Source organism: Ranitomeya variabilis, chromosome 1, assembly GCF_051348905.1.
Source record: "Ranitomeya variabilis isolate aRanVar5 chromosome 1, aRanVar5.hap1, whole genome shotgun sequence".
Classification (NCBI taxonomy): Eukaryota; Metazoa; Chordata; class Amphibia; order Anura; family Dendrobatidae; genus Ranitomeya; species Ranitomeya variabilis.
In genome coordinates, this window is record NC_135232.1 from 110323406 (window position 1) to 110347279 (window position 23874).

The window sequence follows — 23874 nt, forward strand, 5'->3', positions numbered from 1 at the left end:
AGTCTCCCTTAAAAAACAAAAAATACATAAAAAAACAGTGGGAGAGTAATATTGCCCTTTCAGCTTGTGTGCCAGTCTTGACTCCTGGGTGTGCCACCTCTCTCTCATTCAGTGGGCCATAGAAAGCATTTTTTTTTTTTTTCCTTGATTTGTGTTCTAAAATCTACCTCAACACAAAAACACTACATCAATCAGTGGGAGAAAAATATTGGCCTCAGTCAGGGCTTGTGTGCCACTGCTGTGTGTGCTATCTCTCATTCAGTGGGCTATAGAAAGCCTATTTATTTATTTATTATTTTTCTTATTATTTGGTTTCTAAAGTCTCCCTGAAAAAAAAAAAAAACATAAAAAAACAGTGGGAGAGTAATATTGCCCTTTCAGCTTGTGTGCCAGTCTTGACTCCTGGGTGTGCCACCTCTCTCCCTCTCATTCAGTGGGCCATAGAAAGCCTATTTATTTATTTTTTTAAATATTATTGGGTTTCTAAAGTCTCCCTTAAAAAACAAAAAATACATAAAAAAACAGTGGGAGAGTAATATTGCCCTTTCAGCTTGTGTGCCAGGCTTGACTCCTGGGTGTGCCACCTCTCTCCCTCTCATTCAGTGGGCCATAGAAAGCCTATTTATTTTTTTTTTTAAATATTATTGGGTTTCTAAAGTCTCCCTGAAAAAAAAAAAAAAACATAAAAAAACAGTGGGAGAGTAATATTGCCCTTTCAGCTTGTGTGCCAGTCTTGACTCCTGGGTGTGCCACCTCTCTCTCTCATTCAGTGGGCTATAGAAAGCCTATTTTTTTTTTTTTTTTTTAATATTATTTGGTTTCTAAAGTCTCCCTGAAATAAAAAAAAAACTTAAAAAAACAGTGGGAGAGTAATATTGCCCTTTCAGCTTGTGCGCCAGTCTTGACTCCTGGGTGTGCCACCTCTCTCTCTCTAATTGTGGGCCATAGAAAGCCTTTTTTTTTTTTTTTTTTTTAATATTATTTGGTTTCTAAAGTCTCCCTGAGAAAAAAAAAAAAATAAATTAGGTGGGAGATTAATATTGACATTAGTGCTTGAGTGACAGTCCTGCGTGTGTGTCATCTCTGTGATTTTGTGCCACAGAAAACAGAGTGTGTAACATTGTGCCTGATTTTCCTTGTGGTCTCACCAACCTGTTAAGGGATATTGAAATCATACTGAAGTTATAGCTCACCGTGTAAGTTGTTTGACAGCAACAAATAAAGTTACTTTGGTTAAGATTTTAAAACAATGAGGAAGTCTGGTGCAAGAGGTCGTCGTGGGCGTACATTGTCAGCTGGTAATGATGGTAGTGGTAGTGGAGCATCAGGTGGTCGTGGGGATAAAAATATTCCACCTAAGTCTGGAGCTGTGGAGCCAGTTTCGTCGTCAGGCTACACAAGGCCTCGAACGCTCTCTTTTCTGGGAGTAGGAAAACCGCTTTTAAAGGCGGAGCAGCAACAGCAAGTTTTGGCTTACATTGCAGACTCAGCCTCTAGCTCTTTTGCCTCCTCTTCCGAAACTGGTAAATGTAAAAGCAGCGCGTCGCTTGTGGATGTTCACGGTCAGGGACAAGTCGCTTCCTTGTCCTCCTCAGCAAAAACTACAACAAGAGAGAAGGATGCAGCAGGCGACACAACGGGTCACTCCATGGAGCTCTTTACACATACCGTCCCTGGCTTAGAAAGTGAAACATTTAACAGGCCATGCCCATTACAAGTATATTCTGACATGGAGTGCACTGATGCACAGCCACAGCCAGAGTACTATGCTGCTCCTTTGACTCAGACCACCACATTGCCCTCTCAGGGTACAGATCCACAATCAGACCCTGATGAGACTATGTTGCCCCGCCACGAACGCTATACCACCGACCGACACAGTGACACAGACGAAGTTGCACACGAGCTCGAAGAGGAGGTAATAGATGACCCAGTTATTGACCCCGATTGGCAGCCATTGGGGGAACAGGGTGCAGGCGGCAGTAGTTCAGAAGCGGAGGTGGAGGAGGGGCCGCAGCAGGCATCAACATCGCAACAGGTTCCATCTGCCGGGCCCGTATCTGGCCCAAAACGCGTGTCAAAGCCAAAACCTGTTGGAGCACAGCGTTGCCATCCGGTTAAAGCTCAGTCTGCAATCCCTGAAAAGGGATCCGAGTCTAGGAAGAGTGCAGTCTGGCATTTTTTTAAACAACATCCAACTGATCAGCGCAAAGTCATCTGTCAAAAATGTTCAACTAGCTTAAGCAGAGGTCAGAATCTGAAAAAAGTCTAAATACTAGTTGCATGCATAGACACTTAACCACCATGCATTTTCAAGCCTGGACTAACTACCAAACGTCCCTCAAGGTTGTAGCACCCTCGGCCAATGAAGCTAGTCAGCAACGCAACATCCCTTCCGTCACTGTAAGGCCACCATTTTCCGCACCACCGGCAGTATCTGTGCAGGTTTCTTTGCCAGCCAAAAGCAGTCAGGGTCAGGGAATCACCAGTTTTGTAGGAGGAAATATTGCATCTAGGGCACCGGCGGAAACAATACCGTCTCCAACCGTCTCTCAGTCTGCCATGTACACCGGCACACCCGAAAGTTCCACGATCTCCAGCTCTCCAGTCCAGCTCACCCTACATGAGACTCTGGTTAGAAAAAGGAAGTACTTATCCTCGCATCCGCGTACACAGTGTTTTAACGCCCACATAGCTAGACTAATCTCGTTAGAGATGATGCCCTACCGGTTAGTTGAAAGCGAAGCTTTCAAAGCCCTGATGGAGTACGCTGAACCACGATACGAGCTACCCAGTCGACACTTTTTTTCCAGAAAAGCCATCCCAGCCCTGCACCAGCATGTTAAACAGCGCATCGTCCATGCACTCAGGCAATCTGTGAGTACAAAGGTGCACCTGACTACAGATGCATGGACCAGTAGGCATGGCCAGGGACGTTATGTGTCCATCACGGCACACTGGGTGAATGTGGTGGATGCAGGGTCCACAGGCGACATCAATTTAGGGACAGTTGTGCCTAGCCCACGGTCTAGGAAACAGTTGGCTGTAGGCGTTCGCACCCCCTCCTCCTCCTCCTCCTCGTCCTCCTGCAGAAGCTACAGCTCTTCCACAGAACACAGTCTGCCAACCACTCCATCGGCAGATGACACTGTTGCACACCAGTTGTCCCATTATGGGCCAGCTACTGCCAAGCGTCAGCAGGCTGTATTGGCTATGAAGTGCTTGGGCGACAACAGACACACCGCGGAAGTTCTGTCCGAGTTCTTGCAACAAGAAACGCAGTCGTGGCTGGGCACAGTAGATCTTGAGGCAGGCAAGGTAGTGAGTGATAACGGAAGGAATTTCATGGCTGCCATCTCCCTTTCCCAACTGAAACACATTCCTTGCCTGGCTCACACCTTAAACCTGGTGGTGCAGTGCTTATTGAAAACTTATCCTGGGTTCTCCGACCTGCTCCTCAAAGTGCGTGCACTTTGCTCACATATCCGACGTTCGCCTGTACACGCCAGCCGTATGCAGACCTATCAGCGGTCTTTGAACCTTCCCCAGCATCGCCTAATCATAGACGTTGCAACAAGGTGGAACTCAACACTGCACATGCTTCAGAGACTGTGCGAACAGAGGCGTGCTGTTATTTATTTGTGGGAGGATACACGGGCAGGCAGTAGGATGGCAGACATGGAGTTGTCAGGTGTGCAGTGGTCTAAGATACAAGACATGTGTCAAGTCCTTCAGTGTTTTGAGGAATGCACACGGCTGGTTAGTGCAGACAACGCCGTAATAAGCATGAGCATCCCCCTAATGCGTCTGCTGATGCAAAGTTTGACGCACATAAAGGAGCAGGCGTCTGCACCAGAGGAAGAGGAAAGCCTTGATGACAGTCAGCCATTGTCTGGTCAGGGCAGTGTACAGGACGAGGTAGCGGGCGAAGAGGAGGTGGAGGACGAGGAGGATGATGGGGATGAGTATATTTTTAATGCCGAACCTTTCCCGGGGGCACAGGAAATTGGTTGCGTGTCACGGCCGGGTTCTGGTTTTTTGAGGGACACAAGTGACGTAGATTTGCCTGCAACTGCCCCTCAACCAATCACAACCGGAGATTTTACAACTGGAACTTTGGCCCACATGGCGGATTATGCCTTACGTATCCTAAAAAGGGACACACGCATTACGAAAATGATGAACGATGACGATTACTGGTTGGCCTGCCTCCTTGATCCACGCTATAAAGGCAAATTGCAAAATATTATGCCACATGAGAACTTGGAACTAATATTAGCAACCAAACAATCAACTCTTGTTGACCGTTTGCTTCAGGCATTCCCAGCACACAGCGCACGTGATCGTTCTCACACGAGCTCCAGGGGGCAGCAGACTAGGAGTGTTAGGGGTGCACACATCAGAAGTGGCGTTGGACAGAGGGGTTTTCTGACCAGGTTGTGGAGTGATTTTGCTATGACCGCAGACAGGACAGGTACTGCTGCATCAATTGAAAGTGACAGGAGACAACATTTGTCCAGTATGGTTACTAACTATTTTTCATCCCTTATCGATGTTCTCCCTCAACCGTCATTCCCATTTGATTACTGGGCCTCCAAATTAGACACCTGGCCAGAATTGGCAGAATATGCATTGCAGGAGCTTGCTTGCCCGGCAGCAAGTGTCCTATCAGAAAGAGTATTCAGTGCTGCAGGTTCAATATTAACCGAAAAAAGGACTCGTCTGGCTACCCAAAATGTTGACGATCTAACATTCATTAAAATGAACCACAACTGGATTTCGAAATCTTTTGCCCCACCTTGCCCGGCCGACACCTAGCTTTCCTATGAAAGGCTCTTGCCTGTGAATTACTTTTCTAATGTCTAATTTGCTGCAGCTGATTGTACAGCATACGACATGTTTACACCTCCCTAAATGGCCAAACTCCCCACACGGGGCCGTGGTATCGCGACTTGGCGCAAGCACCCGTGAGACTGCTGTTTGTCTGAAGAGGTGGGTGTGCTCGCTTTTGGTTGACGGCATTGCTACTGGGTCCCTCATAGTACAATGTAGTGTCTCTGGCGGTGGTGGTGCGCACCCAACGTCAGACACACCGTTGTAACATGAGGGGCCCTGGGGCGGTCCCGCCGGCCTCTAGAGAGTTCCCCCCTACCCCAGCTCAAAATGTGCTCTACCACATGCAAAATTATGTCGCACAGCTCCACCAATCTTTAGTCTATTCGCTGACATCATTCAATGTCTGGCACTGACAATACAAATTTGTAGACATCTACGATGCAACTTAAAGTAGTCTGTGTCTGTGTCCTATATTGGCACCATTAAATAGTTACTGCCAAATTACTATGTCAGAAACTCAGCAGATGAGCCCACCCCTGTACCTAAGTATGCCACCTTTTTTTTTGTTTTGGTTGTTTTGCGAGACATTAACATCTATTTATATTTTGGGAGTACTGGGACAGACACTCCTTGCACTACTCCTCCACTCACCACCAAGCTGCCCGTGTATCCATGTAACCGCTGTAAAACTGCCATGAGCCTATTGTTTGTTATTTTAGGCCTTTGAAGCCTGTCTGCGGTCCCTCCTTCCACTAGTCCTCCACTGACCAGACCACTGCTGCCCGTGTACCCCTGGAACCAATTATAAAGTGCCTACAGCCAGCCCATTTTTTTATGTTAGGCCTTTGAAGCCTGTCTGCGGTCCCTCCTTCCACTAGTCCTCCACTGGCCAGACCACTGCTGCCCGTGTACCCCTGGAACCAATTATAAAGTGCCTACAGCCAGCCCATTTTTTTATGTTAGGCCTTTGAAGCCTGTCTGCGGTCCCTCCTTCCACTAGTCCTCCACTGACCAGACCACTGCTGCCCGTGTACCCCTGGAACCAATTATAAAGTGCCTACAGCCAGCCCATTTTCTTATGTTAGGCCTTTGAAGCCTGTCTGCGGTCCCTACTTTAAATACTCCTCCACTGACCACCAAGCTGCCTGCCCGTGTATCCATGTAACCGCTGTAAAACTGCCATGAGCCTATTGTTTGTTATTTTAGGCCTTTGAAGCCTGTCTGCGGTCCCTCCTTCCACTAGTCCTCCACTGACCAGACCACTGCTGCCCGTGTACCCCTGGAACCAATTATAAAGTGCCTACAGCCAGCCCATTTTTTTATGTTAGGCCTTTGAAGCCTGTCTGCGGTCCCTCCTTCCACTAGTCCTCCACTGGCCAGACCACTGCTGCCCGTGTACCCCTGGAACCAATTATAAAGTGCCTACAGCCAGCCCATTTTTTTATGTTAGGCCTTTGAAGCCTGTCTGCGGTCCCTCCTTCCACTAGTCCTCCACTGACCAGACCACTGCTGCCCGTGTACCCCTGGAACCAATTATAAAGTGCCTACAGCCAGCCCATTTTCTTATGTTAGGCCTTTGAAGCCTGTCTGCGGTCCCTACTTTAAATACTCCTCCACTGACCACCAAGCTGCCTGCCCGTGTATCCATGTAACCGCTGTAAAACTGCCATGAGCCTATTGTTTGTTTTTTTAGGCCTTTGAAGCCTGTCTGCGGTCCCTCCTTCCACTAGTCCTCCACTGACCAGACCACTGCTGCCCGTGTACCCCTGGAACCAATTATAAAGTGCCTACAGCCAGCCCATTTTTTTATGTTAGGCCTTTGAAGCCTGTCTGCGGTCCCTCCTTCCACTAGTCCTCCACTGGCCAGACCACTGCTGCCCGTGTACCCCTGGAACCAATTATAAAGTGCCTACAGCCAGCCCATTTTTTTATGTTAGGCCTTTGAAGCCTGTCTGCGGTCCCTCCTTCCACTAGTCCTCCACTGACCAGACCACTGCTGCCCGTGTACCCCTGGAACCAATTATAAAGTGCCTACAGCCAGCCCATTTTCTTATGTTAGGCCTTTGAAGCCTGTCTGCGGTCCCTACTTTAAATACTCCTCCACTGACCACCAAGCTGCCTGCCCGTGTATCCATGTAACCGCTGTAAAACTGCCATGAGCCTATTGTTTGTTATTTTAGGCCTTTGAAGCCTGTCTGCGGTCCCTACTTTAAATACTCCTCCACTGACCACCAAGCTGCCTGCCCGTGTATCCATGTAACCGCTGTAAAACTGCCATGAGCCTATTGTTTGTTATGTTAGGCCTTTGATAGCCTGTCTGCGGTCCCTACTTTAAATACTCCTCCACTCACCGCCAAGCTGCCTGCCCGTCTATCCATGTAACCGCTGTAAAACTGCAATGAGCCTATTGTTTGTTATTTTAGGCCTTTGATAGCCTGTCTGCGGCCCCTACTTGCAATACTCCTCCACTGACCACAATGCTGCCTGGAGTGCCTGCCTGTGTATCCATGTAACCGATGTAAAACTGCCATGACTGCCTACTGTTTGTTATTTTAGGCCTTTGATAGCCTGTCTGCAGCCCCTACTTGCAATACTCCTCCACTGACCACACCAATGCTGCCCGTGTACCCCTGGAACCTATTTAAAAGTTCATAGAGCCTAGTTATATATTTTATTTACTATTAATAAGGCCATGATGGACTACGCTGTACCACGCTACAAGCTAACCAGTCGACACTTCTTTTGCGAGAAAAGCCATCCCAACCCTCCACCAGCATGTAGAAGACCGCATTGTCCATGCACTCTGGCAATCTGTGAGTACAAAGGTGCACCTGACAACAGACGCATGGACCTGTAGGCATGGCCACGGAAGATTACGTGTCCATTACGGCGCAATGGGTTAATGTGGTGGATGCATGGTCCACAGGGGACAGCCTACTAAGTCTGTCTGCAGTCCCTAATTCAAATTGTCCTCCACTGTCTAAATCGGAGCTTCCACCTTCTGGCTTTCGGCCTATAGTATCAGAAATTAAACTGCATTTGGCCTTCAACTTTGGTTAGGGCCTACTAACGGCTTCTGCCCCTCCCTGGTGTTGCCCTCAACTAAATAAAGCTGAGCTTCAACCTTCTGCTCCAAATTACCATTTTAAAAAATGCAATAGGCTTTTCCGGCCTACTAAAGGTGTCTGTCTGTGTGCCCCTGCCTGGTGTTGTCCTCAACTAAATAAAGCTGAGCTTCAACCTTCTGCTCCAAATTACCATTTTAAAAAATGCAATAGGCTTTTCCGGCCTACTAAAGGTGTCTGTCTGTGTGCCCCTGCCTGGTGTTGTCCTCAACTAAATAAAGCTGAGCTTCAACCTTCCGGCTCTCATTAAGTGGTTTTAAAAAAAAAAAATGGTGGTTAGGGCCTACTAACGGCTTCTGCCCCTCCCTGGTGTTGCCCTCAACTAAATAAAGCTGAGCTTCAACCTTCTGCTCCAAATTACCATTTTAAAAAATGCAATAGGCTTTTCCGGCCTACTAAAGGTGTCTGTCTGTGTGCCCCTGCCTGGTGTTGTCCTCAACTAAATAAAGCTGAGCTTCAACCTTCCGGCTCTCATTAAGTGGTTTTAAAAAAAAAAAATGGTGGTTAGGGCCTACTAACGGCTTCTGCCCCTCCCTGGTGTTGTCCTCAACTAAATAAAGCTGAGCTTCAACCTTCTGCTCCAAATTACCATTTTAAAAAATGCAATAGGCTTTTCCGGCCTACTAAAGGTGTCTGTCTGTGTGCCCCTGCCTGGTGTTGTCCTCAACTAAATAAAGCTGAGCTTCAACCTTCTGCTCCAAATTACCATTTTAAAAAATGCAATAGGCTTTTCCGGCCTACTAAAGGTGTCTGTCTGTGTGCCCCTGCCTGGTGTTGTCCTCAACTAAATAAAGCTGAGCTTCAACCTTCTGCTCCAAATTACCATTTTAAAAAATGCAATAGGCTTTTCCGGCCTACTAAAGGTGTCTGTCTGTGTGCCCCTGCCTGGTGTTGTCCTCAACTAAATAAAGCTGAGCTTCAACCTTCCGGCTCTCATTAAGTGGTTTTAAAAAAAAAAAATGGTGGTTAGGGCCTACTAACGGCTTCTGCCCCTCCCTGGTGTTGCCCTCAACTAAATAAAGCTGAGCTTCAACCTTCTGCTCCAAATTACCATTTTAAAAAATGCAATAGGCTTTTCCGGCCTACTAAAGGTGTCTGTCTGTGTGCCCCTGCCTGGTGTTGTCCTCAACTAAATAAAGCTGAGCTTCAACCTTCCGGCTCTCATTAAGTGGTTTTAAAAAAAAAAAATGGTGGTTAGGGCCTACTAACGGCTTCTGCCCCTCCCTGGTGTTGTCCTCAACTAAATAAAGCTGAGCTTCAACCTTCTGCTCCAAATTACCATTTTAAAAAATGCAATAGGCTTTTCCGGCCTACTAAAGGTGTCTGTCTGTGTGCCCCTGCCTGGTGTTGTCCTCAACTAAATAAAGCTGAGCTTCAACCTTCCGGCTCTCATTAAGTGGTTTTAAAAAAAAAAAATGGTGGTTAGGGCCTACTAACGGCTTCTGCCCCTCCCTGGTGTTGTCCTCAACTAAATAAAGCTGAGCTTCAACCTTCTGCTCCAAATTACCATTTTAAAAAATGCAATAGGCTTTTCCGGCCTACTAAAGGTGTCTGTCTGTGTGCCCCTGCCTGGTGTTGTCCTCAACTAAATAAAGCTGAGCTTCAACCTTCTGCTCCAAATTACCATTTTAAAAAATGCAATAGGCTTTTCCGGCCTACTAAAGGTGTCTGTCTGTGTGCCCCTGCCTGGTGTTGTCCTCAACTAAATAAAGCTGAGCTTCAACCTTCTGCTCCAAATTACCATTTTAAAAAATGCAATAGGCTTTTCCGGCCTACTAAAGGTGTCTGTCTGTGTGCCCCTGCCTGGTGTTGTCCTCAACTAAATAAAGCTGAGCTTCAACCTTCCGGCTCTCATTAAGTGGTTTTAAAAAAAAAAAATGGTGGTTAGGGCCTACTAACGGCTTCTGCCCCTCCCTGGTGTTGCCCTCAACTAAATAAAGCTGAGCTTCAACCTTCTGCTCCAAATTACCATTTTAAAAAATGCAATAGGCTTTTCCGGCCTACTAAAGGTGTCTGTCTGTGTGCCCCTGCCTGGTGTTGTCCTCAACTAAATAAAGCTGAGCTTCAACCTTCCGGCTCTCATTAAGTGGTTTTTAAAAAAAAAAATGGTGGTTAGGGCCTACTAACGGCTTCTGCCCCTCCCTGGTGTTGTCCTCAACTAAATAAAGCTGAGCTTCAACCTTCTGCTCCAAATTACCATTTTAAAAAATGCAATAGGCTTTTCCGGCCTACTAAAGGTGTCTGTCTGTGTGCCCCTGCCTGGTGTTGTCCTCAACTAAATAAAGCTGAGCTTCAACCTTCCGGCTCTCATTAAGTGGTTTTAAAAAAAAAAAATGGTGGTTAGGGCCTACTAACGGCTTCTGCCCCTCCCTGGTGTTGTCCTCAACTAAATAAAGCTGAGCTTCAACCTTCTGCTCCAAATTACCATTTTAAAAAATGCAATAGGCTTTTCCGGCCTACTAAAGGTGTCTGTCTGTGTGCCCCTGCCTGGTGTTGTCCTCAACTAAATAAAGCTGAGCTTCAACCTTCCGGCTCTCATTAAGTGGTTTTAAAAAAAAAAAATGGTGGTTAGGGCCTACTAACGGCTTCTGCCCCTCCCTGGTGTTGCCCTCAACTAAATAAAGCTGAGCTTCAACCTTCTGCTCCAAATTACCATTTTAAAAAATGCAATAGGCTTTTCCGGCCTACTAAAGGTGTCTGTCTGTGTGCCCCTGCCTGGTGTTGTCCTCAACTAAATAAAGCTGAGCTTCAACCTTCCGGCTCTCATTAAGTGGTTTTAAAAAAAAAAAATGGTGGTTAGGGCCTACTAACGGCTTCTGCCCCTCCCTGGTGTTGTCCTCAACTAAATAAAGCTGAGCTTCAACCTTCTGCTCCAAATTACCATTTTAAAAAATGCAATAGGCTTTTCCGGCCTACTAAAGGTGTCTGTCTGTGTGCCCCTGCCTGGTGTTGTCCTCAACTAAATAAAGCTGAGCTTCAACCTTCTGCTCCAAATTACCATTTTAAAAAATGCAATAGGCTTTTCCGGCCTACTAAAGGTGTCTGTCTGTGTGCCCCTGCCTGGTGTTGTCCTCAACTAAATAAAGCTGAGCTTCAACCTTCTGCTCCAAATTACCATTTTAAAAAATGCAATAGGCTTTTCCGGCCTACTAAAGGTGTCTGTCTGTGTGCCCCTGCCTGGTGTTGTCCTCAACTAAATAAAGCTGAGCTTCAACCTTCCGGCTCTCATTAAGTGGTTTTAAAAAAAAAAAATGGTGGTTAGGGCCTACTAACGGCTTCTGCCCCTCCCTGGTGTTGCCCTCAACTAAATAAAGCTGAGCTTCAACCTTCTGCTCCAAATTACCATTTTAAAAAATGCAATAGGTTTTTCCGGCCTACTAAAGGTGTCTGTCTGTGTGCCCCTGCCTGGTGTTGTCCTCAACTAAATAAAGCTGATCTTCAACCTTCCGGCTCTCATTAAGTGGTTTTAAAAAAAAAAAATGGTGGTTAGGGCCTACTAACGGCTTCTGCCCCTCCCTGGTGTTGCCCTCAACTAAATAAAGCTGAGCTTCAACCTTCTGCTCCAAATTACCATTTTAAAAAATGCAATAGGCTTTTCCGGCCTACTAAAGGTGTCTGTCTGTGTGCCCCTGCCTGGTGTTGTCCTCAACTAAATAAAGCTGAGCTTCAACCTTCTGCTCCAAATTACCATTTTAAAAAATGCAATAGGCTTTTCCGGCCTACTAAAGGTGTCTGTCTGTGTGCCCCTGCCTGGTGTTGTCCTCAACTAAATAAAGCTGAGCTTCAACCTTCTGCTCCAAATTACCATTTTAAAAAATGCAATAGGCTTTTCCGGCCTACTAAAGGTGTCTGTCTGTGTGCCCCTGCCTGGTGTTGTCCTCAACTAAATAAAGCTGAGCTTCAACCTTCCGGCTCTCATTAAGTGGTTTTAAAAAAAAAAAATGGTGGTTAGGGCCTACTAACGGCTTCTGCCCCTCCCTGGTGTTGTCCTCAACTAAATAAAGCTGAGCTTCAACCTTCTGCTCCAAATTACCATTTTAAAAAATGCAATAGGCTTTTCCGGCCTACTAAAGGTGTCTGTCTGTGTGCCCCTGCCTGGTGTTGTCCTCAACTAAATAAAGCTGAGCTTCAACCTTCCGGCTCTCATTAAGTGGTTTTAAAAAAAAAAATGGTGGTTAGGGCCTACTAACGGCTTCTGCCCCTCCCTGGTGTTGCCCTCAACTAAATAAAGCTGAGCTTCAACCTTCTGCTCCAAATTACCATTTTAAAAAATGCAATAGGCTTTTCCGGCCTACTAAAGGTGTCTGTCTGTGTGCCCCTGCCTGGTGTTGTCCTCAACTAAATAAAGCTGAGCTTCAACCTTCCGGCTCTCATTAAGTGGTTTTAAAAAAAAAAAATGGTGGTTAGGGCCTACTAACGGCTTCTGCCCCTCCCTGGTGTTGCCCTCAACTAAATAAAGCTGAGCTTCAACCTTCTGCTCCAAATTACCATTTTAAAAAATGCAATAGGCTTTTCCGGCCTACTAAAGGTGTCTGTCTGTGTGCCCCTGCCTGGTGTTGTCCTCAACTAAATAAAGCTGAGCTTCAACCTTCTGCTCCAAATTACCATTTTAAAAAATGCAATAGGCTTTTCCGGCCTACTAAAGGTGTCTGCCCCTCCCTGGTGTTGTCCTCAACTGAACAAAGCTGAGCTTCCACATTCTGGCTTTCGCCCTATACTATCAGATATTAAACTGCATTTGGCCTACTAGTGTGGTTAGGCCCTTGAAACAGTGTCTGCTGCTCTTGGGTTTGCTACTCCACTGAACAAAGCAATGCCGCCTGTTTAGTCCTGTTACCAATTTTGAACTGCATGTAGCCTACTTTATTCTTTGGCCCTATATCTGTTTCCTCCTCATCCTGCCCATTGCCCAGCCACTGCTAAATGAGTCTGCTGGTACATTGACCTAGACCACTACATTCCCCTTGTACTCTACACAGCCAGAATCTGACCCTGCTGAAAGTAAGGTTCCCCTTCCCGCATGTTATACCACCTTACACAGGGACAAAGAGGAAGGTGCAGATGAAAGTGCAGGTTCCTTCATCAGGTGGGGGGGCATACTCGTTGGCGACGTCACTGGCACAGGGCCCCTCAGAGTACGCAAAAGTGTCGCTGCTGGTGGGAGGCACCCCCGCCATGCAAACACACCGCCGTACTTTGAGGGGCCCTGTGCCAGTGGCAATGCGAACGAGTGGGCCCCCCCTGCTTGCTCAGGATCACAGCACTTGCAACTTTTAAATACTTACCTTTCCCTGCAACACCGCCGTGACGTAGTCCGCATTTCCTGGGCCCACGAAAAACTTGAGCCAGCCCTACTCCCCCCACAACTTTCCCCCAATTCCCTATGCCCAACTATTATTATACAGTTAATTAAGATTGGCAAGCTTCAGAAACAAGAATGGATGTTTTTGGCATTAAAATGGGCACTGTAGGTGTTTTCCTGGCCTCCACTCACTGCCGACTATGCTTCCCCATTGACTTGCATTGGGTTTCGTGTTTCGGTCGATCCCCGACTTTTAGCGATAATCGGCCGACTGCACTCGACTCGACTCTGGACAAAATCGGGTTTCCCAAAACCCTACTCGATCTTAAAAAAATGAAAGTCGCTCAACCCTAATGATGACTATATGACAAAAATATGCTAAAAAAAAGAGTTCTGTGACACAAAATGATAATTTATTACCAAGTTGAATAATTTGTCATAAAGCAGTGTTACTTTTATTATATCAATCATTTTCCTCCCTGGAAAATTTTCATTATTTTTTCTTTTTGGTTTAAATAAAATAAATCTTTGGCTCTTGGAAGAAGAGAAAAATTCCTCTTCTTTCAAGAGCTGTAGTTTTTTTTTTAATTTTCCATTGAAATAGCTGTATGTAATCTTGAATGATATAATTGATTTTACCATATAAAGTATTGAAAAAGTAGAAAATAATATTCCAAATGGAGTTAATTGGTAAAAACAAATTTGCAATTTCACCATTATTTTTCGGTTTTGGTTTTACGGCCTTTATTGTAAGTCAAAATTTACCTGGAAACATGGTTACCATAGCATGACTACCATTTATTTACTTATTTTGCTCACTTATATAGCACCATTAATTCCACAGCACTTTACAGACACAATCATCGCTGTCCCCATTGGGACTCACAATCTAAATTCCCTATCAGTAGGTCTTTGGAGTGTGGGAGGAAACCGGAGATCCTGCAGTAAACCCACACAAACACGGGGAGAACATACAAACTCCTTGCAGAACTGATTTTTTGCTGATAAAATTTCGAAGTACATACAATATTTTGCTTTTTCTTGCGTTTTTTTAGCAAGGTGCAGTTTTTTTTCTATATACGGCTTTTAGTTTTATATTTTGCTAGACTTGACTTTTATGAAGTCGGCAATGCCAAATATGTTTATGTTTTATTTCTTGAATTTTAAAGTTGAAAGGAGGTGATTCAAAATTATATATCATTTTTATTTTCTTTATTTTTTAACATCGTTAGGGGACTTGAATCTGAGATTGTTTGATTGCTTCTTCTGTATGCCAAAGTAGTGCAGTATATAGTGAAAATAACCCATCAGCACTTACAATTGTGTCGCGGCAGAGTGCCAATGGGTGCCGTAAAGAGCATGCCATCGAGAGCACGCCACATAAACGCTGCTGTTAGAGATTGACAGTGGCATTTAAGAGGTTAAACAGCAACAATTAGAGCAAGCTCTGATCCCTGCTGTTAGATGAAAATATTAACTGTATAACACAGCTGTCACCTCCCTGTGTGGAGCAGACTCCATTCCTGGGCCTCTGCCATATACCCAAATACACAACATAAAACATAATGTTTCAGCACTTCTACCTATGACTATGGAGCTGTTCACATCCGTGATTTTTTTGTGGACCGAGTCTTCCTTGCAAAATCGTGGAGATATATCTCAGAGTGTCAGTTAAAACTCAGTAGAGAAAATCTATGGCAAAAAGTTGGATGGCATTTGGATGCCAACTGTTTTTCGCTGACTGATAGTAGAATGTAGAGAAACTTTTTTTGTCATCAGTGAAAAAAACTGATGAAACTCGACCCAAACTGTATTGAAAATCACTGAAGGAAACTTGGCCCTTTTTTTCTTGTACATCAAAAAAACTGACATCTGAGCGAGACCTACCTCCGACACTCTTATTTATCCGCACTGTGATTCCAGCTCTGATTTCAGCTACTTAACTCCTTTCTAACATTTGACGTAGCCATACGTTCAGATCGGTAAGTACTTACCGACCTTGGACATATGGATCTATCATGGTGATTTTGCGTTCACAGAAGCTGTGCGCGCATGATCGCCGCCGGGTTTTCATCAATTCTCACAGCTGACACATGCGCAGTGCATGATCGAAATAACTTGTGTCAGTGCAGCACTGACAGTTGCAAAGCAAAGCAATACTCCTACATTGCTATGCTCTATAACTGCGATCAGAGAGCTCAAAGTGGATGTCCCATATAGTGGGACTAGGTAAAAAAAAAATGTGTAAAAAAAAAAAAAAGGAAAAAAAGTTGTTAAAATACAAAATAATGATTATCATCACCAAACAAAAAGTTAAATGAGATGAGATAAAAAAAGCAAATGTAAATAAAAATGATATACCGTATTTTTTGCTTTGTAAGACGTTACGGATTATAAGACGCACCCCAAATTTTGAGGAGAAAAATAGGAAAAAACTTTTTTTAATTAATTGGTGGGGCTTCTTATAATCCATATGTCTTATTGCTTACCAGGGGTTGTGGCTGCGGTGGATCAGGGTTCCAGGGTCGTTGCTGGAGGCAGGAGTGGAGCATTGCTGCAGGCTGGGATGAGGGGGTCTGCAGGGGGGCTCCTGTGCTGCAGGCTGGGATGAGGGGGTCTGCAGGGGGGCTCCTGTGCTGCAGGCTGGGATGAGGGGCTCTGCAGGGGGGCTCTGGTGCTGCAGGGCTGTCTCCGGTGCTGCAGGGCTGTCTCCGGTGCTGTGGGGGGCTCTGCTGACATTTTGTGAAAGGCCAGAGCCCCCGGCAGTTCGTCCATGTTTTCCCGTGCAGTGGACTTCCGGAAAATGGCCGCCGGGAGGCGGCGCATGCGCAGATGGAGATCTTGGGACCAAGATCTCGAGAGATGAGATCTCAGCCCTGAAATCTCATCTCCCGAGATTCCGGCGGCCATTTTCCCAGAGTCAGTCATACAGGAAAGCATGGACGAACTGCCAGGGGGCTCTGGTCTTTCACAAAATGTCGCCAGAGCCCCCCACAGCACCGGAGCCTCCAGCATCACCCGGGGCAGCAGCGGACAACCGCGGCAGCGATGGCGGGCGGTAGCGGTGGTGGACAACCGCGGCGGCGGACACCCCCCTCATTCCAGCTTTGTAAGACGCACCCCCATTTCCCCCCCAAATTTGGAGGAAATAAAGTGCGTCTTACAAATCGGAAAATACGGTTGTTTAAATTGTCATCTTGTCCCGCAAAAAACAAGCTACCATACAGCTGCATCAGCGGAAAAATAAAAAAGTGACTGGTGTCAGAATAAAGAGATACAAAAATATATATTTTTTCTATAAAATAGTTTTTATAATTTAAAAGCACAAACATAAAAAAAATATAAATGTAGTTTTGCTGTAATCTTACTGACCCGAAGAATGAAGCTGCCTTACCAATTTTACCACCTGCAGAACAGCATAAAAAAAAAAAAAAAAAAACAATTCCTGAATTGCTGGTTTTTGTTTATTCTGCCTCCCAAAAATCGAAATAGAAAATGATAAAAAAAAATGTCATGTGTCCAAATATGGTATCAGTAAAAACGTCAACTCATCCCATAAAAACAACCTCTCACATACAATTGTAAAATTTGGCTTGGTTAGGAAGGGCGAGGGGGGGTGGTAAAAGGGGTTAATAAATGCTATAATATAAAAGTATCATCAGTCTGTTATCTTTCTCATATAATCGGGATACATAGAACATAAAAGATATTTATTGGTATACAGTTCACGAACAAACAACTTTCTAAAATTCCTATAAAAGTAAATATGTGGCAAGCTATGCACTCAATAAATCAATTATACAGTCTTAAATTGTACTTCGACTCCACCCAGAACTACAGTAACCTTGACTCCAACTCCACATCCCTAATTAATATTCACAAAAATGCAAATATATGTTGCTAAATTATATAGGTTCCAAAATAGCATCTTGTGACACAGAGCGGTATGTCGTGTCCTGTGGCATTTTACTTATTTGATGCTAGACTAGTTAAACAAGTAATTTTACACCACACAATGTACTTTTACATTTTTATAAATAGTAGAAGCTGAATGGTATTTGTTCCCAATGTGATTGGAAAGACTGGAAGTGCCATTCATGTGAAATCTAATGAAGTTACAAACATATCACGCCGAAAATGCACTTGGGGTGTCCCATCACTTGGGAGAAGTAGTCCTAGTACATTCCTTCACCCCCAGTGCACTTCCAGCCTGATTTGACTATGGCTTCTGTGCTAAGTATCTTATAAGTGGCACATCGGATATCTAAAAATAAAAGGGTGATAGATAAGTTTCTATGCAGCAATACTACTACTTCCATATATAAAAATGTGCTGACAACTGGTTCCCAAAGATATCCATTTTTATATGCAAAAGCCTGATCTTTTGCCTGGAAAGAAGCTGCTGCAGAAAAAGTATGTTTTCCTTGGTTTTCCTTGTTTTGTCTTGCGTTTTTTTGTGCATTTTTTTGTCACCCATTCAAGTCAATGGGTGAAAAATCCTGAAAAAAAATCAATGTTCAGTGTCTCAATATCGAATTTTGCCTTTAAAAGAAATCTGACAGTAGAATCGTCCCTCGCAAGTGCTCTATGTGGGCATGTAGGTCATAGGAAGCTGAATAAAATGACACCTTGATATCTGCGATCTGATGTCATAATCCAGAGAAATCTATGTTTTCCTCATACATGTAAATAAGATCCTACTGATAGATTCCCTTTAAATGTCCCATTGTAAAAAGATAAGAGAGAAGCAGCATTGTGAGCAGAAGTATATCCTGTAGCTGAGGGCAAAGCCTTCCAAGAGGAGAAATCCATTTCCCCAAAAGTTGCAAATTTGTTTCATATACATCCAGGATGAACCGGAGAGAATTGGCATACTACAGACTCTAAGAAGAGATGCTCCAGTCTCTTTGGGGCTGCGGGTTTGAAATTTTGGGCAGCACGGTGGCTCAGTGGTTATCACCGTTACTTTGCAACATTGGGATCCTGGGTTCAAATTCCAACCAAGCACAATATCTGCAAGGAGTTTGTATGTTCTCCCCGTGTTTGGGTGGGTTTCCTCCAAGTTCTCCAGTTTCCTCCCACACTGATAGTGAGCCCCATCGGGGACTGTGATCATAAGGTCTGTACAGCGTTGTGGAATATGATAGTGCATAATAATAATGCTCTGTAGCATTAGAATAAAAAAGACTAGACCTATTATAATTCTGGATATATAGACATGTGACTACAGTAGCCAATTACTGCTGAAACTGATGGCCAAATTGGAAAAAAAGGTCCAGAAACTGTGGAGAAACCTAACAGGGAAATCAGCAGATGAGTATATGTTTACTAGTATAAATGTATATATATTTACTTTCTGTGCATCCTGGGGCAATACTGGACAACCCCCTTAGTCCCAAATACCCATTTTATGATGAAGTTGTTACAAAAATGATTTGCACTGGTTTACTGTGGAAATAAGCTCCATTACATCTGTAAAATTGTTTTTTTTCTCACCTTTTTAATAGTGGATTTTTTGCTATTTACAGAAGCTGACACTTGATATCTCTATGTATAATGGTAGTTTCGCTGCTGAGATTATTATTATCATATATTGACATTTCTTGCTCCCTAGTTTGTATTATTAATGGACTTTGATAGTATATTTGCTTTAGGATTAATTTATAACCATTACAATGCCATGTTTTAATCTGATTGAAGGGAAAAAGCAATTACAGAAATATTTGACCAAAGGTCACTATCTATCTCCTCCTTGTGAGAGAAATAAGGGAAATGGTAAATGCACCAACTGTTCTACTTTTGTGTCTGAATTTATATGCCCCAGGGTCGGTGACCTTTACTTCTTTATGATCCCTGAGCTGTGCCTAGAAGAGGCGAGATGAAGTCAGGGCACCTCTATGGCCTCCAGGAAATACACAGGTCAATGCCCTTCTATTTCTGACCATTTAACTTACTCTAGTGGGCCATGAAAAACTAAATCCCATTTCTTTCAGACTCCTGGGAAGCTATGCACTACTCCAAGCTCAACATGATTGTCCTTTTCTCTGACAGTTCCCATGCATGCCAAGAACCAAAGACACATTACTAGCTACAGGAGTGGAGTCAGATGAGGTCACCACACCACATGCCTCTTGCAGGAAGAACTATCGGAAGCATAACGCTGGACATACAACCATATCAATAATGACGGTATTCATAAATAAATATGATAATAGCTTCCTGCGATTATAGTGATTGAGAACACAAAATGTATATTAAGACCAGCTGGTAAAGTTACACAATACCACGGAGATGAAAGGATGTTCATAATCAAATTTCCTGTGAATCATAAGTAAAAGAATATCTATCTATCTATCTATCTATCTATCTATCTATCTATCTATCTATCTATCTATCTATCTATCTATCTATCTGTCTATCTACCTATCTGTCTATCTATCATGAAAAGAAAGTAGCACCATACAAACCAGATATATCAAACATGTATAAGCCTGTGTAAGATTATCCTTCATATTAAGTGACTTGAAAAAATATTCATAAACGTGAAATTTTCCACATTTTTTTTACATTACACTCACAAACTTAATCTATTTTGTTGTGCTTTTACGTGCTATACCAACACAAAGTAGCAACTATATGCAAAGTGTAAAGACAGTGATACATGGTTTTCTAAATATCTGAAAAATATAAATCTGAAAATTGTAATGTGCATTTTTATTCAGCCCTCCCAGAGTCAATACTTTGTAGGACCAACTTTCATTGCAATTACTGCGGCAAGTCTTTTGGCATATGTCTACCAGGTCTACATATCTAGAGGCTGAAATCTTTGCCCGTTCTTGCTCAGTGATATCGGATGGAGACGTCTGTGAACAGCAATTTTCACGTCTTGCCCCAGATTCTCAATAGAACTTAGGTTTGAATTGTGACTGGGTCATTCACACAGGAATATGCTTTCATTTAAACGCTTCCATTGTATTTTTCTAGTATGTTTAGGGTCGTTGTCCTGCATGAAGTTGAACCTATACCCTAGACTCACATCTTTTGCAGCCTTTTACAGGTTTTCCTCCAGGATTGCCATGTATTTAGCTCCATACTTCTTCACATCAACTCTGACCAGTTTCCCTGTCCCTGCTGAAGAAAAGCATCCCCACAGCATGCTACCAGCACCATGTTGGATGTTGGTGGGGATGATGTTTTCAGGGTGATATGTAGTGTTAGTTTTATGCCACGAATAATATTTTGCATTTAGCATGAAAAGTTCTAGATCTGACCAGAGTACATCATCCATATGCCATGCAAATAACACAGCTAGCATGTGGAAGAAGAGGCTTTGGTCACTTGTGCAAAAAAAAAATCTGAAAATCGGCATGGTCGGGAAAGGGGGTAAATGACTTCATCTTGAATTAGTTAATGTATTCATTGCAGATAATATATGGAAACTAAACTGGGCCTTTGCAGAATTTTTATATGTAGATGTTGCGTACATGTCAACTTTGGACACATAGAACACAAAACAGATGTGAAAAACAGACATTTGGAACACTAAAAAAAATCCATTTTCATCCAGAAACATCTAAACCCTGCCTTAAACATGAGGTGCAAATATTTTCTTTAATTATCAAACCAAAAACTGAAAGCCACAAGTAAAAGAGGAAAAAGTTATAACCAGATGCTGTACAAATATGAAGAATGTCACAATGCCACATTGGGCATCCTGCCTACACCACCAATTGGTTAAAGGTTTATTCAGATTGTCAATGCCCTCAATTCCCATTTAGTGATGACATTTGCTCATGTCTGCCTGGTACTGACACCACTCTTAGCATCACGGACTACCCAAGAATACTGCATGTTTCAACATTTTATATTCCTAGGAATGCTATTTTCCAAATTATTGGTCGGTCTAAACATGCTGCCAATCATCTGTTGGACAAGCAGGGTGCTAGTTTGGTAGGTGAAATGATTTTTAAGCTTGCTTTAAAATCATCCTTCTTGGCAGCACATTGTCCTGTGTAAACAGTACATGTGCTGCCAAAAACATTGGTATTCTATGTGCATAAAACGATCTCATTAACGTTTGTTCTGCGCGCTATTGGCTCGCATATAGCTGATTCATGATTATTTAAAAGCTGTGATCAGGCTCCATACCCTGGAGATCGTATTTGGATAAGACTCATGTTTTATTGTAGCCATTCTAAAATAATCTCAATAAAGAATTAAGGTGGGTTTAGATTACCTAATTTAACATCGCTAAATGATCCATGGATTAGAATTGTCAACTTGACTTTTTATTTTTTCTTGGCAACTAATCAGAAAATCATGGACAGACAATAATTTTTAAGGATACATTGTAAAACCATAATAAATCATTATGACTATAAGTGATAAATGTCTACAGCAAGTAATTTTGATATTAAGGCATCAGCTGCAACCACTGTAAGCTGTAAAATAATAAGTTTCCTCAGCTTCAAAAAAATCAACGAACGTCTTCAATTTTTTTTACGAACAGGGCGAAAAAGTGCCCAATTTTTATGAATTTCTCTAGAATTTCTTGACATCCTTGCCACCTATGGGTACATATTTAACTTATTGATGTGCAATGAACTATCTGTAATAAATTGTTCAGTGCACATAGGCAGCATGAGTCCTGTACTGAATGATGCGCTGCCAAGAACGATAATCTTGTGAAAACCAAAAGATCATTTCACCTGATGGATGCGTAAAACGTTCGTTCACCAGGTGAAATGATCTTTTGAACAACAAATGACAGACTGTTGTAAAAAGAAAAGAGGATGTTACACAATAGTAAACATGTCACCAAACTTTTGGAAATGTGTTGCTGCCATAATAAGTTCTAATTGAGTTAATTTTTTCAAATGAAATGGAAAAATGTCTAATTTTCCACTTTTTGATCTCCATTCTGTTGTGAATAAAATACAGCTACACGAAGTGGTGTAACTAGAGTTTTATGGACCCCATAAAAAAAAAAATGTGAAAAAGTGTTTGCCCCTTCCTGATTTAGTATTCTTTTGCATGTTTGTCACACTTAAATGTCTCAGATCACCAACTTTAAATAAAGATAACACAATTAAAGACAAAACACAGTTTTTAAATACAGGTCTTTATTGTTAGAGGAAAAAGAAATCCAAACCTACAGGGCCCTGTGTGAAAAAGTGATTGCCCCCCACCCCTTAAAACATAAATTAACTGTGGTTTATCACATGTTAGGGAAGCTTAGTTCAAATTCCCCAGCCACACCCAGGCCTGATTACTACCACACCTGTTCTCAATCAAGAAATCACTTAAATAGGACCTGCCTGACAAAGTGAAATAGATCAAAGAACCTTAAAAGCTAGACAACATGCCGCGATCCAAAGAAATTCTGGAACAAATGAGAAACAAAGCAATTAAGATCTATCAGTCTGGAAAAGGTTATAAAGCCATTTCTAAAGCTTTGGGACTCCAGCAAAACACAGTGAGAGCCATTATCCACAAATAGCAAAAACATGGAACAGTTGTAAAACTTCCCAGGAGTTGCTGGCCAACCAAAATTATCCCAAGAGCGCAAAAGACCCCACAGGAACATCCAAACAACTGAAGGTCTAACTTGCCTCTAATAATAAATAATAATAATTTTGTTTCTATAGCGCCAACATATTATGCAGCACTTTACATTTTAGAGGGACTTGTACAGACAGTAAAAGACATTACAGAATAACAATAATCACATAAACATAAACCAACAGATGCCAAGAGGAGCTCAGTTAAGGTCAGTGTTCATGACTCCACCATAAGAAAGAGACTGGGCAAAAATGGCATGCATGGAAAAGTTCCAAGATGAAAAGCACAGCTGAGCAATAAGAATATAAAGGCTTGTCTCAGTTTTCCCAGAAAACATCTTGATGATCCCCAAGACTTTTGGGAGAATACTCTGTGGACTGAGGAGACAAAAAATTAAACTATTTGGAAGGTGTATGTCCCATTAGGTCTGGCATAGAAGTAACACAGCATTTCAGAAAAGGAACATTTGGGGTTGGTGGTTTGATGGTCTGGGGCTGTTTTGCTGCGTCAGGAACAGGAAGACTTGCTGTGGTAAATTAAACCATGAATTCAGTTGTCTACCAAAAACTCCTGAAGGAGAATGTTATGCCATCTGTTTGTGAGCTCATGCTGAAGCGCACTTGAGTTATGCAGCAGGAAAATGATGCAAAACACACCAGCAAGTCTGCCTCTGAATGGCTTAAGAAAAACAAAATTAAGACTTTGGAGTGGCCTTGTCAAAGCACTGACCTTAATCCGATTGAGATGATGTGACATGACCTTAAAAAGGTGGTTCATGCTCGAAAACCCTCCTATGTGGCTGAATTACAACAATTCTGCAAAGATGACTGGGCCAAAATTCCTGCGGAGTATTGTAAAAGACTCATTGCCAATTATCACAAATGCTTGATTGCAATTGTTGCTCCTAAGTGTGGCCCAACCAGTTATTAGGTTTAGGGGGTGTAGTGTGGCTAATGGTCACGTAGTCGATGGGAGGTGTGTGTCGCAGAGATGGCTTGTCTTTGCTATGTAATCTGGAGTATTTTCTCTAGTGCATGAAAGCACTAAGAG